We start from the raw sequence: 18,228 nt of genomic DNA, 5'->3' as shown, positions 1-18,228 counted from the left end.
GGGGATGTGTTTGAGCAGACATTGGTGGATGGTGCTGGAACCCTCTTAGAAAACCTGGTAAGAGTTTTGATGAGGAAATTAAAAACATGTTTTCCAGCATCCTTCTGTTCCTTTAACTTTCTGGCATGACTTTCAAGCAAATGTCTCAAAATGATGCTGTGAGTGAATTTCTGGATGCCATTCCCTTCTAGTGCCTATGTCTCTAGAAGTGATTGGATGCTGTGGTTTTCAGGATTAGGTGATGGCTGAGACCTTAACCTTTCCAGGAATGTCTTCAATGCCTGAGGCAAATGGTTGTCCCCTGACATAACCTTACACAAGGGATGAGTAGCTGAGCTGCATTAGATTTCATCCCTGCTTCCTTTTCGTTTCTGAGGTTGGGGAAAAAACGTGGGTGTTGGAAGCTCTGCCTCTTCCTTCCCACTACTCCAGGGTCTGTTATCACATTTCACAGAAGAGAAACATTGCAAACAATTGTTGATTAGCCAATTACTTAGGCTGCTGGTATGGTGGTCAGCTTTGGTTCACTTTGCTTTGTGTTTCAGGACAACTGACTCCTTATATAAGAATTCCCAAAATGTTTTTAATGCTGCCATCCAAAAGGAGCTGGTTTAACTATGCCCACAGGCATTATGCCCAATATGCATTGCAGAGGGATTGAGCACTTGTTTCTCCTTGTTCTTCTTTCTTTGTCATGTCTGTTGCCTGAATTACCCATGTGAAGGCTCTGTCTTCTTTGTGACAGTGGACCATGAGTTGACGCTGCTGTCCTGCTCTCCCTGCCAACGCTGCCTTCAAATGACTCTTGAGCTGATTTCAGAGCTTGCTACTGAAGAAGCTCAGGATACTGGTTTGGTAGGGTGCAGGCAGTGGTCCATATCAGCTGCTCCTGAACACCGCAACCCTACCTTCTCATTTCTTGTAGAGTGTTGAGCCTGTGCGTGAATAAGCAAAGAAGCAAAGTTTTTGTTCGCTGTATTTTGACTGTAAAAAGTTGGAGTCATGTTTCTTTTAGTTTACACTTGGAGTGATGGGCAGAGTATGTTTCTGGCACAATAGCTTTCTGCAGGATGGAATCAGTGAGAATCAGTGAGGAATCACCTAAGCCTGGTGGGACCATGGGCTCAGACTTGCTGCAGGGCAGTGTCTGATGTGTGTGATGCTGCAGATCGTGATCAGGGTATATTGAGTCTCCACAGCTGCTTTTCCACATTGCATCGAGTCCTAATGCTCTTTGCTGGTCTTTTCTTTATTTAGATGTGCTTTTAAGGAGTCACCCCTTCTTTCCAAAGAGGCTAGAGCTTCTTTTGAAAGTGGTAGTTTTATCTACCAGCAGGTCTTTGCTGTTTCCCTGTATCTGTATCCTGCTGTCCAGGGAGGCAGAATTCCTGGGAGCTGCAGGCAGTCAGAGGGAGCTGCTTCTGCTGATTCAGCAAACTGCAGCAGTGCATCACTGCTTTGCTCTGACTTGTACCCAGAACAAGCTGCAGATCCTCAGGGTTAAGCTCTGGCATTAGCAGAGGATAAAGAGGCCTAGACACAGGAGTAAAGCTAAAAACCATGGGTTTGGAGCAGCAGCAGCAAGAGACCATACAAGAAATCAATGCTGAGTGACTTCATTTTTCTTAACATTTGGAAGCGCTTTTGGTGCAGTTTGTTCAGTGAGCCAAGGACTCCTTATTAACCATGTACTTACCAGTGCCTGCAGAGCCTGAGCAACTGGAAGAAAAGTTTTACAAGCTGTGGGGAAGTGTATACAGCTGCTTTTAAGGGAAGAGAGTATGACAGGAGACCAGCACACACACAGCTGGAAAATGTGCTTTACCTGGTGAAGTGATGATGTATCTTCTGCTGTTGTGGTGAATTTTGCTTTGCCTGTCTCTTTTGTGGTTTCTCCAATGTCATCCCCCCTGCATTCCTTGTGACAGACAGGCTCCTTGGTGGTGCCAGCATGTAGTCTGATGCCACAGAGCTAGAATAAATCCCAACCCACACTCCCACACTGGTAAATAACTGCAGGAGGATTCCTTCGTAAAGAAGATAGTCTCTCCAGCAGTAAAGCAAGTACAAGATAACTACATTTGAATTTTTATATTAATTTTGAACTCGTGAGTGTAACTGCTGACTAATCAGCAGGAATAAATTTTGGTTGTTCTATACAAAGTGGAGGGATTTGTTCCAAGCGCTGGTTAAATGACTTGCTCTGCTATTAGTGAGTCATTTGTGACCTGTGTTTGATTCCTGCAGAGAAGTTGGCTTTTTGTAAGGATTTGCTTATGATTTCAGAATATTTGGCCTTTTTTTTTCTCAAAGGTTTTGCTTCAAATATTCATGTTGTGTGATGGGTGCTGTTTTTGCTCTCAAGTTGAATGAGTGAATGTTTCAGACAGGCAGCCAGACATGTAATATGCAGAGATGCCCTTCAGTCATCTGGTATTTGGGGTTGTCCTTAACCCCCTGTTTCTGCTTTGTATCTTGGGGATGGTACCATCCCAAGAGATCTGTCTGCAGGCAAGAAAAGCTGCTTTTGCCTGGGCCTTTGGAGTAGTTAAGAGCTTGCTTTCAGAGTAAGTAGCTTTCATGGCTCCAGCCTGAATTCTGGGAGCAGGCAGTGTCTGACCTGTATGTGGATCTCCATCCGCTGGTGGCAGTGCGGCCACTGCTGGAGGTCAGCCTTCTTCGTGAGGAGTCAGGCAGAGCCACACTGGAGTTGCATTAGGCTTGCTAAACTGCCAGGATGTCTGAACAAACTGATTGTGGCCAGGTCATCGTTATCTTGAGTGGGTCAGAGATGAGTCCAGGCTGTTTATTAAGATGACTGGGAGAAGGAGGGAAGGATGTTTGCTGTCCATGGACAAGGCCAATTAGGTGGTGGAGTATAGTGCAACATTTGTCTGATACAAGAGAGAAGGAGCTCATGGTCTTGCAAGCTGATATATCCAAGGCCTGGTCCCGCCAGGATTCAGCCCCTGGTGCCAATAACAGGCATGTAAGGTGACATCATGATAATACAGTGTACACATTTCAAACATCAGTGTTCTGAGCCTGTCTTGCCAGGCTAAAGAACTGTACCTTTGCTTAGGTTTCCTCATGAGGCCTTGTTGCCTGGCAATTTTAGAGATATTCTGGATCAACAGAGCATTTTGGGTTTGCTGTATCAATGTCAGACAATATTTGGGGATGATAGGAACAGCTGTGCAGTCACTTTTTCCTTGATAGTGCCTGATCCAGTCCCCAGCAGACTCCTGAAGGTGGCTGCAGGTTTGCTTTCTGTATTCTGGGAGTCGTTTTTTCATCGTATGGTCCCAGAGGGTTTGAAAGTTTCAGAGTGTTTAAGCTCCAGTCACATGCTCAGCACTGCTAGAACAACTCCAGAGATACCCGTCCCCCAAAGCCACCACATCTCACAGTGCACAGATGTTGCAGGAGACTGAGGAGGGACTCACTTAAAGACAGGTAAGTGTCATTTTTCTCCTTTCAGGGAGCTGTTGTGTGTAATGTATTGAATTCAGACCTCTAGCAGCAATTATTTTGATGGATCTGCTCTAAATGCATAAATGATAACTGACTGCATGAGACAGTATCAGTGAGAAACTGTCAGTCCCTGCTCAGGAGAAGGCAAGGGCTCTGCTGCAGATCTGTCACTGTGTGGGAGTGGAAAATGAGAAGAGCCAAGTGCTGCTGGAGACCGGGGTTAACACCCACAGCTGCTCCTGTTTGACCACCAGGGTCAGATCTGGCGACTGGAGGATGCAGCTGGGGTGACAGCAGGTATGGCAGAGCTGTGGGAGGTGATTGGCACAGCTGTTCACTCCTTTAGAAAACAGAGCTGCCAGGGTGACACCTTGATGATAGTGCCAGCCTCTCATTTTCATTAGCAATAAGATAAAAATGGCTGTGCTGGGCCTTAACCTTCCTGCCTGGGGCCAGCAGAGCATCCATCACAGACAGATAGCCTGTTTTGCAGCCATATGACACGCTTGCCACTCAATCCCAACAGAAGATCTGTATGGCCACAGCTTCAGAAGAAGGTAACAAAATCCCTGACAGTATATCTTGGATGAAGGTACCATCCTATGACTAGACTGAGTTCAGTTTAATCCTGTTAACCTCAGTGGGGACTCCTGGGAGCTGGGTACTGTTCTCTGTAGGTCCTTAAGCTTCTCTGCACGGTTGTAAGGCGTGAAGCATCTAATGTTGTGCCAAATTTCCTTCTCTGGATTCAGCGGTGCTGGCCTGAACCTCAAAATAGCCAAGCAGATTGATATCAATAGCAGTCTCACAAGGGAAGAAGAGTCTCTCTCACCAAAAAGACAGAGCCATCCTTAGAAAATAAAGAAGACTTCTGAGCGTAAAAGATACCATGAGGTATACCCAAATAGGTAAGGATCGACAACATCCCTTCTAAGGAAGATCTCTAAGATTTAAAAGAGCAAGGAAATGTGGTGATCATGAGCTGTAGATACAGCACAGACTGAAACCTGGCTCTTTGGATGCCACAAAGACTACTGTCAACAAAAGGCTGCACAGGAATCTATTTGTATGATCCCTTGAACCTTTGGGGCATGTTGTGCCTTTAGTTTATACCACTGTGAAGCTCAGTCTGCCATGTACCTCAGCTATCAGTGTGCCACACAGGGTGGGAGGCATCCCAAGCTTGCTGGACATGAGCCACAGAGATTTTTACTGCCAAGCCATCCCTGTCTGAGGCCTCTCAATCTCTTGCCTGTCCATTTCCCTGTGCTCCCTTCTGAGTAAGAACAGATCCCCGTGGGTTGGAGCTTTCACCAGATCTTACCCAGCTCCATGCTTAGGTCCCTTAATTAGAAATCAGAAGATCATCATCTCTTCAGTTGTTTCTTTGACAGAACTACCCTGGAATTGCCCAAAGTGGTGTTCTTGTCTGGAGAAGTAAGTAGATGTTCTCTGATCATGGTGCAAGGGTGTGTGTATGTTTGTGTTTGCATGCATAGAAGGAATCAAATGTTCATAATGGAAAGGTGGTGTTGGATTTCCAAGGGAAGAGACACATTTATTAAATGTGATCTACAGCCCAAGGCAGAGAACTGGAAGTCGAGATGGTAACACCTTCAGGGGCTGTGACATGGAGGTAAGTTTTTACTGCAGCTTCCCCATCTGCAGTTCTGCATAAATGACTGAAGTCCCCCACAGTGCACTGATGGATGAGAAGAGCCTGGCTCTGAGCTCATCCTGGGTGTGATCCAAGACAGCAGCTCTTGAGACCCTCAGTAGCAAACACATCCCTGTGTCAGAGAGACTGAGCTGGTGTCTCCCACAGAGCTCAGCTTCAAGCTCAGAACAGCTTCTTGGGTTTGGAAAGAAGCAGGGAACCACAAAGGTCCTTTCCCAAGGGACATCCAAGCCCAAGTGCAGGCATCACACATACTGCTCCCTGCTCCCTCACAACCTCCTGAAAAAAAAAGACTCTTTGTTCTAGGAGATATAGATTATATATATTTTAAGGCTCCATGAATCATTCATGGCCCAAAGATGAAACTGAGCATCAGAGCTAAGAAAAGGCTGAGGTTGTGAGGCGAGGAGCCTTCCATTATTTATTGTACTAAGTCCTGACCTGGTAGTACCTCCTTGAAATCTTGCCTTTGCTTTGGGAAACCCTCTTTTTCTCCTAAAAATCTGAACTACTCTCCTACTTTCAGTAGATAATTGTAGCAAGGACCTAATCAAACTCCATGTTGTGCAGCTTGATGATTGGCTTTCAAAGAAGTGTATGTCCTAATGAGCATGTGAGAGCACAGTAGGGCTGTTGAGAAAATCATGATGTGTTGGCTTAGAATGAGAATGAAAGAGTCCTAGTGATGCTATGGGATAAAATAGGGTTGAGGGATTAACACTCAATCTGGCAAACAGTGGCAGGTGGGGATAGTTGAATGGTTTGGGAAGAGAGGCTGGGTGTTTTCTAACTGAGCCAGGCAATGCCAGGCTCAGTGGGGCACAAGCCAGCTGTGAATAAGGGCTCCTGCTCACTTGTGGTCACTTGGTGGTCAGCATGAAATGAGTTTGTGAGTGTCAGCCTTGTTCCTGACAGCCAGATGTCCATACAAGCAAATGCCAATGGTTAAATCCAGAACGTGGCTGTATGATGCTGGTTTGTGGTGTCCTGACCTCTTGGCAGAAAGAAATAGTCAACACAACCTGTCTGGAGAGCAGCAGAACTCTCAGCCAACAAAGTGGAAAGGGAGGAAGAGGGATTGGTTGGTTGTTTGCATTTTCTTTCTGTTTTGTTGTTGTTTGTTTGATTCTGTAATCTATGAGAAGGTCTGGAAGTTGAGCTTTCACTTTAAAAGATCATGGTTTTCCTTCTTACATCAGTTGTACTACAGCAAAAATTCAGGTTCTGCTTGTCCTGATTAAATGTCAAAATGTTGTACCACAGCAGTAGGAAACTTATCATGTTGCTTTGCTATTGCTTTTTTAATTACTATCACTAATTCATTGGCAAGAGTAATCTTACTGCTAAAGGCTGGAGACACCTTCCCTTTCCACCACTATACAGCCCCAGGATTTGTAAGATGCACTTTTGGCAGTAAGGTGAAATAAAGAGAGCTTCAATTATTTGCTGCTGTTCATTTGTGCCAGCATAAGAGCTTATGAGGCCACAGTCTAAACCTGGGTGCCTGGTATGGTTCAAATTAAAAATAACCCCACTTCCAGCCCTGCACCCTCAAAGGTTATTTTTCACCCAGAACCTTTCAGGGCACTGCTCTGCCAGTGCTCAGCAGTGACAGAACAAGGGAGAGGGTGACCAGTGGTGGGGTGGGATGACAGGCATCCACAGGGTCGGATGGGTGGCCAAACCCCCAGCAGGTTTCACCATCAGAGCTGGCAGCTGATAGTTTGCAGCAAGCAAACACCGTGACACCCAAGACACTGCTGCAAAAACTGGGAGAGAAATGATTTGGAAATGTGCTCTTTCTAAAGCCTTTTATTTTTTAATAGAGAAAACCTTTCAGGCCCCTTTTTAATTCATAATAAAGAGCAGGTTGAAAAGAAGGAGAGGGCAAATGAAGACAGTGAGGCTTGCTAACTTCCTTTAAAGTTGGAAGGTCACCTTTAAAAATGGATGAATGCAGCATTTGGAGGAAGCTCCAAGGCAGCAGGCCTGGGGTTCAGCACTAGAATAGGAGGCAGAACAAAGATGAAAAGAAGAATCCAGTTGGGATCTAGGAATAGCTGCAGAACTGCAAATCCCCGTGGTGGACTTGGGTGGAGGCGGTGTTTAAGGGAGCTTCTCTGCCCGCTCTCTGAAAGCTGCAGTTGTGCGTGGTGATGTGCCGGGGAAAGTTAAATTTGGAGCTGGATAGCCAGCTGGACTGCGCAGGGACACGTGGACTGATGGTATCACTGTAGGAGTAAACTGGGATTTGGGATAAAATTAAAGCACTGCCTGCCCATTAGCATTCAGGACACTGAGTAACCGTACAGTTGTCTCACCTGTTTTGGTTGTGTTCCTGGTGATTTTTCCCCTTTCCTGGGACTCCTTGGGGAGTGGGAAAAGGCACACTCACAGCATGAGTCCTGGTGATGATTTGCTGGACAGAAATCTTTTGGTCTCTATTTTGGATATTTTCCTGGCTCTGGCTACTTTGGTCCTCCTTGTGAGCTGGTGAAATCCAGGGCATGGTAGCACTGCTGTCGCATGGAGTTATGTGAATATACTCCCTTCTCCTTACCCCATCCAAATCAATATACTGGATGCTAAGATACAGCCATATACTTCACACTCCTCAGTTACCTGCTTCAGAAATCAGGTAATTCCTCCCCAGAATACTCCAAAGATGAGATGTCGCAGGGCAAGAAGCCTAACATTTGAAAAGGTGACCCACCCTATGTCCAACATGATGCTTTCTCCCCAGTGCCAGCCCTTCCCACCTTTCCTTGAAACCCCAGATGCAGCCTGGGAGCTGTGGACACCCGGGGACTGCGACAGGAGAAACCTGTGACCCTGGTGCTGGTCTCAGCTCTGTTTGCCCTGAGCAGAAGTTCCCTCTGTTGGTGGAACTGTTCTTAGGATTTACCTGAACTCATTTAATATTTAAGCACTTGCCTGTCTTTCCCTCTGAGCCAAGACGCAGGGGCATCAGACATGTGCTATCTGTTGCTTATTAAGTGGTTTAACAAGCCCAGCTAATTACAATGTACTCAAGGATTTTGTAGCTTATGAAAGCAGTCCCTGTTTGTTTGTGTCAGTGCTTTAATACATTAATACACCAATTAAACCTCGGGAGGTGTGCGTGCTCTCACAGCTGAACATACGGGGAGGCACGTTGGTGGTTTTCATGTCAACTGGGGCTTCTCTGGCTGTTTCAGCTCCAGCTCTGAAGGAATGCTTGTGGTTTTGCACTCAGCCTTGTCAGTGAAGGGACATGCATCCCCTACATAAAAACATCGTTCTCCCTGCCCAGAATTATGTTGTTTTACAAGACTCAGGCAGACATGGGCACTCTGTTGTTAAGGTTTCAGTCTCTCAGACAGGCTTGGGAGAGCTTCTCGGTCTTTCTTTCCTTCTCGGTGCTGATGATACAGGCAATTTGTGTATGAAAGGGTTGTCTTCTCTCCCTCAATTAGTCCCAAGGGGTCACCAGTGGGAGCATGCTGTCTGTGACATAAGTATTTGTGTGCAAAGGGCCTGGCACATTCATTAAGCCACACAGTAACGAGCAATAATCAGTGCACAAGGCATGCAGCGTGAGCCAGTGCAGGGATGGGGCTGGAGCAGGCAGGGAGGGTCAGAGGTAAAAACCTCCTCCAGTGCACTCATAGCTCAATGAAAAGAAAGAAATTCTGGGGGGAGGAGAAGGAGAAATGACAGATTAAAGGAAATTGAGCAGCTGTAATAAATACACTTGAAATTGAAGTGATTATATTCCCTGTGGAGCTGAAGTGCTGAGGAGGGTCTGCAGAAAGGGCAGCTGCACAAAACCAGTGGCCTTTCGGCGAACAGGCTTACAGGGAATACAAAATGAGCTGAAGAAATCTGTCTGGGCTTTAGTGCAGGTCTTTCAGATACAGTTGAGAAGGCTGCCCTAAATATTCAGTTTAGTAAAAATAAAGATAATAAAAAACAGGATGAAGGGACTGACATACACCAGACTGGCTAAGCAAGAGACTGAGACTGTGATGGGGCACTGCTGAAGTATCACAGTGAAAGGAGAGGGGAGGAAGAAGAATTCAGGGGAAAGCAAAGGGATGGAAAGCAGCAGCAGGATGCTGAGGGTGTATTTCATACAGCATGGTCCTTTTGCACATGCACATCTCTGAGACAACAAAACTGGCCTCACAGAGAGGAGGGGTTTGGAGTTTTGAGGAAAACAGCGAGCTGGTACAGAGGATATGGAAGAGATGATGTTTATCTTGAGAGCAATATATGGAAAACTTGGACTAATGACAGAACGAAAGCCAGCTTGAATCAGCAATAAGAGAAGGATTATTAAATATTTTTTATCTGCCAAAATTGCATCCAACTTTGTAGAGGATGAAGAGAAAGATCTCCCCATATGAGTGGCCAGCTGTTCAAGGGCATGGGAGAAGGTGAGCATCCTCTACAGATAGAGAGCACATCCCATAATATACACCTGAGGGCATGCACACGAGTTGCAAAGCTCTTCGCTAACATTTTAAATTGCCTATTTGAAATGGGGCAGCTGGATGAGAGTTGGAAGGGTTGGAAGATGGTGGACATAATGGGGACAAGAGACAGACCAGTAAGTTTAACGTTTGCTCTGGGAAATTCTTGGAAAGCTTCTTAAATTTTAAGGGATGTTGTGAGAGAACACCTGGAAAGCAACAGTCTGTTAAGGCCAAACTTACATGGCTTGAAGCTGTGGGAGGTCACACTCAACTAATCTGTTGGCATTCCCTGAGGATCTCACTGCCACTATATCTAAGGGAAATTCAGTGGATACAGTACACTGAGATGTTCCACAAGGCCCACTGAGATTTGACAAGGACCAGCATCTGAGATTAATGACTAGGGGTAGAAGCATCAGTGTAGGATTTAAAATAAGTGCCTCTGTAGAAATCTGCCCTAAGAGCAAAGGACAGAAAAGAGCTATGGCTAAACGTGTTTCCAATTGGAAAGAGGTTGAAAGTGATGTGTCCTGCAGGTCATTCTTAATCACCTGTGTTTTTCATGATGTCTGCTAACAAACTGCAAAGAAAACACTGAAGGAGGAAACAAAGTCCTCCCTTTTGTATCATCATGGACTGCGGGATTTTTCACCAGTGCCGACTATGGCCAAGGCCCCAAATATAGCCAGTGCCTCTTGTGATTTGGGATGTGTTTTGAGAGAGAGGGACCCCAAAAGAGAGAAGAAAAGCAGAGAGAGAGAGAGAGAACACCACTTTGACCCTCCTGCAATACTGTGAGCAGTACTGGGGACGTACCCACACATGGCATGGGGAAACTGCAATTTATGCCACAGAGACACAGCACTATCCATTAAGGAAGGATAAGTGAAGCAAGCTGGGCTGCACAGAAATTTGTTGTTCATTGATCTCCCTCCAGAAATGAAGATGTGATTTTTGACAGCTCAGCAATTATTTATCCCTCCATTACTTTTTATTTTTGTCTTCTTTCTCTACAATTCCAGTTTCTAGTCTGGGGACCTCAGATGACTTGATGTGAGCTCTGTTTGCAGGAGAATTGCAGACAACTGTGTAAATGCAAGAAGTCTGAGAGAAGTTTTGAACTTTGGGTGTTCATATGCACTCAGATATTGATCTGGGTAGGTTTTCCCACTACCTGCCTGAAAAATCTCTGCCCTGGGAAAAGGTTAAGAGACTTGATTTAAACTCTGATTGATAAAGAAAAGACATCAAGGTGACCTTTTTAATACAAGCTGAATTTGGGGTCACTTTACAAGCTCAGATTGCAATACAGAAACAGGATTTGCAGGCAGACTGATGGATTGGGTTATGGACACTGGCCTCTGATTTTTCCATGTTACCATCCCAGTATCTGATGATGGCCCTCCAATTAAGGCAGTTCAGGAAAGCAAGATATGTAATCTTGTTCAAGGTATTTTCTGATGAAATGAGACCTGTCCTAGTCTAGTGAGGAAAAACAGCTAAAGGCATAGTGAAGATCTTTCCACTATTATACTCCACTCTGTGCTCTTCAGCATCACCCACATATATTCATCTACAAATCACCATTGCCAGCTTTGGGAGGTTCTTTTTATGCCTCTGCATCCTCACCTAACTGCAAAAAGTATTACCCTTTTCCACCTTTCCCAGCAATCTTGCTGATTTTTCTCCTTTCCACCAGCAGTATGTTCCTGCTGTAAAACTTCAGAATGCAGATTTAAATTTAAGCTGTTAAGCCATATATGATACATATATAGAATTACATATATATAATATTGGGTTTGCAGCTGAAGTTCTTAGTGGGTTGCCTTCCCCATGTGCCTTGAATACCAACTTAAAAATCATCCAGTCCTCACACATAGTTCAGTTAAAGCTGAACATGCACCTTTTCACCATCTGCAATTAATCATGTCTTCTGAAGCTACCAGCACTGCAGAATGTTTTCTTGAGTCTCACCAGGACCTTTGAGAAGAATTAACTGGCTGTTTTTCCCCTGGTGTAGACACTGATGTTTGGCCACAGGAGAAAACTGTAGGATTCTTTTTTTATTTTTTCCCCTCTTGCATTCAGTGAAGTTTGTGGGTTTTTTTGGTGAAAATTCACCCAAACCAGCTGGCTCATAATGGTGTGGAACATTGCTGAAAGATGACAGACAGACAAACAGACAAATATATATTGTTTCATCACCACGTGTTCTCCACATGCTAGGAGTGTCAGAGACAATAAAACAAGATGGATTCTCATCACAATAAATGCAGGACACAACAGGGATATGATGAAGCAGTGCCAGTAGGGAAGGATGCCTGTGGTTCCTTAAGCAGCACTGAACTCCCAGTGATGAGGGATTTTCAAAGCCTTACCCAAGGAGACCTTTTTCTGGTTCACCTCTCATTCCTCAAAGAGCTCTGTTCCTGCCAAGGAGAGGAAGGTGGTGCTGACTGGACAATGCCTCTGCTCAGCCAGTGCCTGTGAAACAAGTCAGATTCCACGGTGGAGCAGCTCTGGAGTCAACGCATGGCTGAGCCACTGCCTTTCAGGGATCCTCTTCTGTGGGATGGACTCAGGGTACTGGTGGGCTCCTTTCTCTCATCTAGAGCTGCGTTGCTGTTACCTTCTTTCTTTTTCAGCAGCGAGGGGAACATTCGAGAAAGGTTCCCATTCTTCTGTTGGTGTGCAGAATCACATTAACACCAGTACAGCGTTCATTGCATCCTACTTGTGACTCAGACACAGGCCAAAGGAGCTCGGGAAACCCCAATCATGCACACACCTGGAGGGTTAAATGAGGACCAGCTGCTATCCCCATCAGATTAACTAATTCCTTTGTACGATCCTCCTCCTTTTTATCCCCCTCTGCATAATTTGCTGCCTCTTAACAATAGCCTAAATCACCCAAACCACAGTAATTTTAGAGCCCAGCAGGCAGAGCTGTCTCACATTACTCCTCCTTCAGGGGTTTCCTTTTGCAGGAGAAGTTGGAAAGATGGAAAAAGGGATGTGCAGACAGAACAAGTAGGGGGAATGCCAAGGAAACCTCAGGCAGAATTAAAGGACAAGGTCTGTTTGGGGTTTTAGGAAAACATGAGTCTGAGGGAACACCTCATCAAGCCATAGACATAAGCACAGTTCCTATGTCGGTCCTGCGAGAAAGGGAGTCACAGGAGGTGGGAAGGAAGGGGAGAGATGGAAATTGGGCAAATTGGAGGGAGACTTTCTAATGAAATCCTAACTTGAGCCTGAGATCTGTCTTTCAACACCTCATGTTTTTGCTCCATATGGACTCACTTCTGGATTTTTCTTGTTCCATGGGTTTGGCTGCATGAGGCACTCATTTAATGACCACCAAAGGAAGCTGGTGGTGGCAAAATGACTGGGAAGGGGGCAAGAAAAGATGTTGGTACCCAGAGTTCACAGTTGCAAAGTTTTGGGTTTGGGTTTTGTTTTTGTTTTTCCAGTTCACAGCTGGGGGGGGGGAAGCACATGATGCTATTTTTTCAAAAATTTGTCTTTTCCTTTTGAGATGATGCTGAGGCTAGAGCTATAGCTGGAAAATGCGGAAGATGAGACCCTCTCACCGAATTTCCTGCTCTGAGGTGGTTCAGAAATTCTTTCACTACAGATTTTTCTTAAAAGCTTTATGCACTTCCATATCTGTAGGGAACTGCCCTTTGTCTAAAGATCCTTCTTCATTTTGCACTCAACTTGGGGGCCAGTTCTTACTCTGTTCAGAGTAAGGGACCACAGCTGTAGTACAGCATGTGAACCTCTTCCAAACTATACCTCTCTGTTTAATGCCACCCTTCTAATAGTCACATCGTTTCCAGAACACATTCAATATATCTGGAATTTTTTACCGTTTTTGGTGGGGGCTAGATCCTTCAAACCGTGGATCAAGAAAGAGACTGAACAGGGTTGAAATAGGGGTATCAAAACCCCCTGAGAATCCTCAAAATTACAAGGAAAAGCTTAATGCTGTGACTTGAAGCCTCTGCTGCAATATCTACCTGGCTATGTCGGCAACTGCAGCATGGCACTGGGGCTGATGGCTAGAATGGGGATGACACCAGCAGGATCTGGCTGGTGAGGCTAAAAAGGGCTGTGATTAACCATGGGATGTCTGCTGGTCAGACATGCACCGTGCTGTGGGGGTCAGTACTGGCTGGGCTGAGCTCTCCTGGGTGCCAGCAGTGGTGGTGAATGGCACACTCTGTGTCTGCCCGTCACTCCGAGGCTGTTGCAAAGATGAGGGAGCGTTTCAGTGCTGCTCCCAAATTAAGGAGTGTGAGGAAGACCCAGTGCAGGGATGAGGGTTGGGAGAAGGGCTAATGTGGCACGAGCCAGTTAACCCAGCCCTGTGTGACATCCTCCTTCTGGGACTTGGGGGTGCCACGACCCAGAGGACTGCAAAGGCAAAAGATCAGGCTGAGTTTACTGAGAGCAAACTCCTTCCTACAAAGGACCCAGCATCTCATTCCTGGCCTTCCAACAGCTCAGCACAATTCATATGCAGCCATAGAGGGGCTGCTTCCTGCACCAGGCACTGGAGTCTGTTCCTGTCTCTGCAGTGAATCTTTGGGGAAATATGAGGCTCAGCACTACCTGAAAGCAGGTGCTGCCAGGCTCCTGATGGCAGTGAGATCTCAGGCTGGGGGAGCCGATAGCCAAGAGCCCCTGGGACCTTGGGGTAGAAGGTAAGCCTCTGCATTCCTGCTGGGAGACATTCTCAGTGCTGGGAGGCTGCTGCTGAGACCCAGTCACTTCCAGCTTTCTTGTGATTATCCATCTCGGCAATAGGATGCTGTTAAGTGTCTGATTACTGTGTTGTTAAAGCCCTAAGCCTGAAATCTGACTACCACGTGGTCCCTCCAGGGGCAGCCGATCCTCCTCCATCCCTCCACCAGTAATCCTTCCTTTCCCTTGGAAAAATAATAAAAAAGAAAGACAAGTGGTATCTGTCTGCAGCAGCACTTTCCAATCAAGTGAAAACTAGCTGGAAAATCAAATCAACCGGTAAGTTCCTGCAAAACAGAACTCTATATCTTTAAAATCTCCCCTTTTGATGGGATGAGCTGAACGGCAATAGCTGCTGATGTAAAACAAACCATTATGCCTTGTATCTCCTCTCCAAGCCCCCCTCCCTGCAGAGGCATGAGTCTGAGGGAGGCAGATGCTCTCTGAAGACTATTTTCCTCCGTTAAATAAATTCACTTTCAAATAATGTGTAATTAAATGTGTGGTATTGAATTAATGTTTTATTCTGAGTGCTTTGGCAGCAGGGGACCTAGGGGCCTGGCTGGTGGAAAGAAAACAGGCTCACCAGAAAGACTCCCTTCTCCTCTCTCTTTCCCTTTTCCTCCCACCCTGCCAAGAATCCCAATCCCTGTTTCCAAGAGCTGCTAGAGTGTATCAGTGAGTCCGTGAGGAGGATGCTTTGTGTGAGATCCCTTTTGTGATACGTTGCCATGGGGGCTCTTGGGCATTTCACCCAGTGGAAAGACCTCTGCAGCCCACTCGTGTCCCTCCTGTCTTCTGATGCTCCTAATCTTCCTCTTCAGAAGAACGTGGCTGTGTGTTAACCCTTGTGTACAAAAAGCAGAGCCTGAGTGTCCCCTTGGGATGTGAAATTGGTGCTGGATGCCTAAGGAGACAGACTGCTGAAGCTGGAGAGGCAGTTTATCTTTCCACCCTAGTGCCAGCCAGAAATTATTTGAGAAGGTGCAGAAGATGTTGGTAATCATTAGATGTTTTTTTAGCTCTTTTGTCTGGAATGTTAATAAGGTTTTGGTCCCGTCAGCAGTGTTTTGTGTTCCTGTGGGAGCCAGCTGAGGAGGAGTTGGTGCATACAGAGGCATTGGCAGGCATGGGGTGAACCTTTCCTTTTTCCAGGGATCTCCCTGGTATGGCTGTTGGTTCTTCAGGACTATGCATGTTGTGCATCCCAGCTGAGACTGCTCAGGACCCAGTAGCCATGGGACACTTTGCATTGCTCTCTTCATAAAATAATTACCAAGTGGTTTGTACTCAGATTTATGTGACTGAAATGGATGAGAACGGTTTGAAGTTGTGTTTTGTTTTTGTAGGCGTGTCAGGTGGTTTAAGCTGGGACAGACATTTCTGCTTAGTGTCTGTGGAGTGGTGCCAAGTGCATTCTAACTGTATTTTTTCTCCAGATTTTTTTCATTAAGAAAATGAGACTTTTCTTTGGTTTGGGTTTCAACTTTGCAGGTATGTCAGTCCAGGTAATGCCACCCTCTTCGAAATGGTTTTCAGCGTGATGTAGTGAGTGACCCTGGCAGGTTCTGGACTTGCATCTGATGAGTTGATGTTTAAGGTGGGATTGTGCTTTGCCTTTCCCTCAGCTCCTTTACACACACACACACACACACACACACACACACACACACACACAGACACACACACACACACACACAGACATACACACTCCCTTTCCACTTGTCTTCAGCTCCAAGAGCACTGTAAATGTGGACTGTTGGTGGTTGCTGTGTGGCTGCTCTCAGAGCTGGTGCTGCAGCTCAGGTTACGGCAGCTCAGCGGGTGCTAATCCAGTCACTCCATGCTGTAAATCACATCCCTCTGTGGAGGTTGAGGGCTGCTCTGCAGAAAGGCAGCTCTTCCTCGAATCAGTTCGGGCTGGAGCTAGCTGAAAGGCAGCCCTTTGGGTCAGGGCTCCCTCTCCATCTGCTATTGCAACAGCAAAAGCCAGAGGAGCTGACTGATGTCCTGATTGCCAGAGGTATGCTTGGAAGTGGTGGATGTAAGGTATTTACAAAGCATCAGAGATCTGCAGGCAGAGGTTGGTCTGTTTTTCTGAGCCTGATTGCACTGACAGCTCCTGGTTTAGACTGGCATTCCTGGATAATTTTTTTAACCTAGATTGCCCAGCTAAATGCGTCAAGGCTTGTTATTTTTTACCAAGGTTCATTTAGCAGCATGTAGTGTGTTAGCTCTGGGTCTGCTGGGTCAGCTGGGCAATAATGCCTCCTCCCCACCTGGGACCTGCACTCTTGCCTTGCTCTGCTCACAAGAATGAAACTGATGGTAAGAAAATGAAAAGAACTGCAAAAACATAAAATAGTTATCTTTTAAGGTCTTTATGAAGGAGTGTGATCCTTGACTGAGCCACGGACTGTAGATGCTCCACCAAGTTCCCAAAGATTCAGATATGCTTTGCATAAACCTCCATGATTTGTGTCAGAGCTGCTTGGTACTGTACTTAAAATCAACGACTCTTTTGAATCCAAGTCCTTGAAGGGTGTCTTACAGAGGAACTTGGCAAAGAACCAGTGTCTGGGCACAGCGCCGAGTCGCTGAAGCGTGTACCCAGGCCCTTTCCCAGAGGTGGCTCATGTCAGAGCTGGGAGAGAAGCCACCACCAGTGGAGGGCTACCTACTCAAACTCCATGCAGAGATATGAACCAGCTTGTTTATGTCTCCATTTTTTAAAATGGTGTGGGACCGATTCTCCCTTTGTTTACACGGACTTCACAGGAGCCATTGATTGAAATCAGTATCCTTCATTGACTTTGATGGATTTGCACCAGGCCAGGAGGGAGACTCCATCTTCTTGCAGCCTGCCTATGCATTATCTTCTCTCTCTATGAGACAAGTCTGTGAGAGAATGACTTACCAGCCCTCCAGTGGCAAGGCTTTTTGATCTGGTCCTACCTGATGTGCATGCTTTGCTCTGATCAGGTACATCAGTAACTCATCAACATGTTTTGTCGACATCCAGGCTGCAATTGACTGCCTGACATGAAAGGCACTCTGCTTGGTACTTACATGGCTTAATAAGATTTCCAGTATAAGTTGTAAGCTTTGATTATTTGGGTTTAATTGTCACAGAGCAGCAAAGCTATGCAGCATTTATTTATAAGAGTTATTTCAGCAGTATCAAGAAAGAAATGAATGAATCATATTGACTAAGTGAGAACTTTGCTACCTTTTTGTGGACAACTTAGGTATAAAGAAAAGAGACAATTCTTTGGCATAAATTAGCTGTTACAGCAAATGACTCAGCCGCTACTAAAAATGTCATTGTTGTGATCATTTATAAAGTGCTGTTGATGCAAATGAGGCTTTAGAAGCTTATGAAAATCAAGGCCATATCTACAAAGAGCCCAGGATCAGACTCAAATCAGGATACCCTAGAAACAGATCTAAAATAAGTCAGTTTTAAAACAGGGCTTGAACAGCAAGAGGGGCAAAAATAGAGAAGAAGAAAAGGAGAAAAAAAAAAAAAAAAAAGCCATGATTTGAAAAAGCTGAGGGAAGGAGGAGCTGGTGATGGAGAGATGCAGGAAAGGACGTACCTTTAGGGGAAACAGGGCCACATGTGAGGAGGAAAGAAAAAAATTATAGAAAATTGATATTTTCTTTTCTCAGATAGAATAGAAACGTTCTGATAAAGAGGGAGGCAGAAGTAAATGGAAAAATTTCCATAACTTTTTTCTCTTCAGCCAGCAAGCCACATGTTGTTTGTGAATTAATAATCCAAGATCAGGAAAACCACTAAAAACACGACGAGACAGAGTGCTTGCTGGTTGGGAGTTTGAAAGAAGGAGGTGTGAGGAGTTAATTGAA

At 45.5% G+C, this 18,228-nt stretch overlaps 1 protein-coding gene across 2 annotated transcripts in view; it reads left to right on the top strand.

The window, feature by feature from the left end:
- The window catches only part of NTRK3 (neurotrophic receptor tyrosine kinase 3), a 215,013-nt gene that overhangs the window by 150,833 nt on the left and 45,952 nt on the right, over positions 1–18,228 (top strand). The window lies entirely within an intron of this gene.

Source organism: Empidonax traillii, unplaced genomic scaffold (genome assembly GCF_003031625.1).
Source record: "Empidonax traillii isolate 1590-97213 ecotype Southwest subspecies unplaced genomic scaffold, ASM303162v1 scaffold158:size1480230, whole genome shotgun sequence".
Taxonomy (NCBI): domain Eukaryota; kingdom Metazoa; phylum Chordata; class Aves; order Passeriformes; family Tyrannidae; genus Empidonax; species Empidonax traillii.
This window is presented reverse-complemented; position numbering and strand designations above follow the sequence as displayed.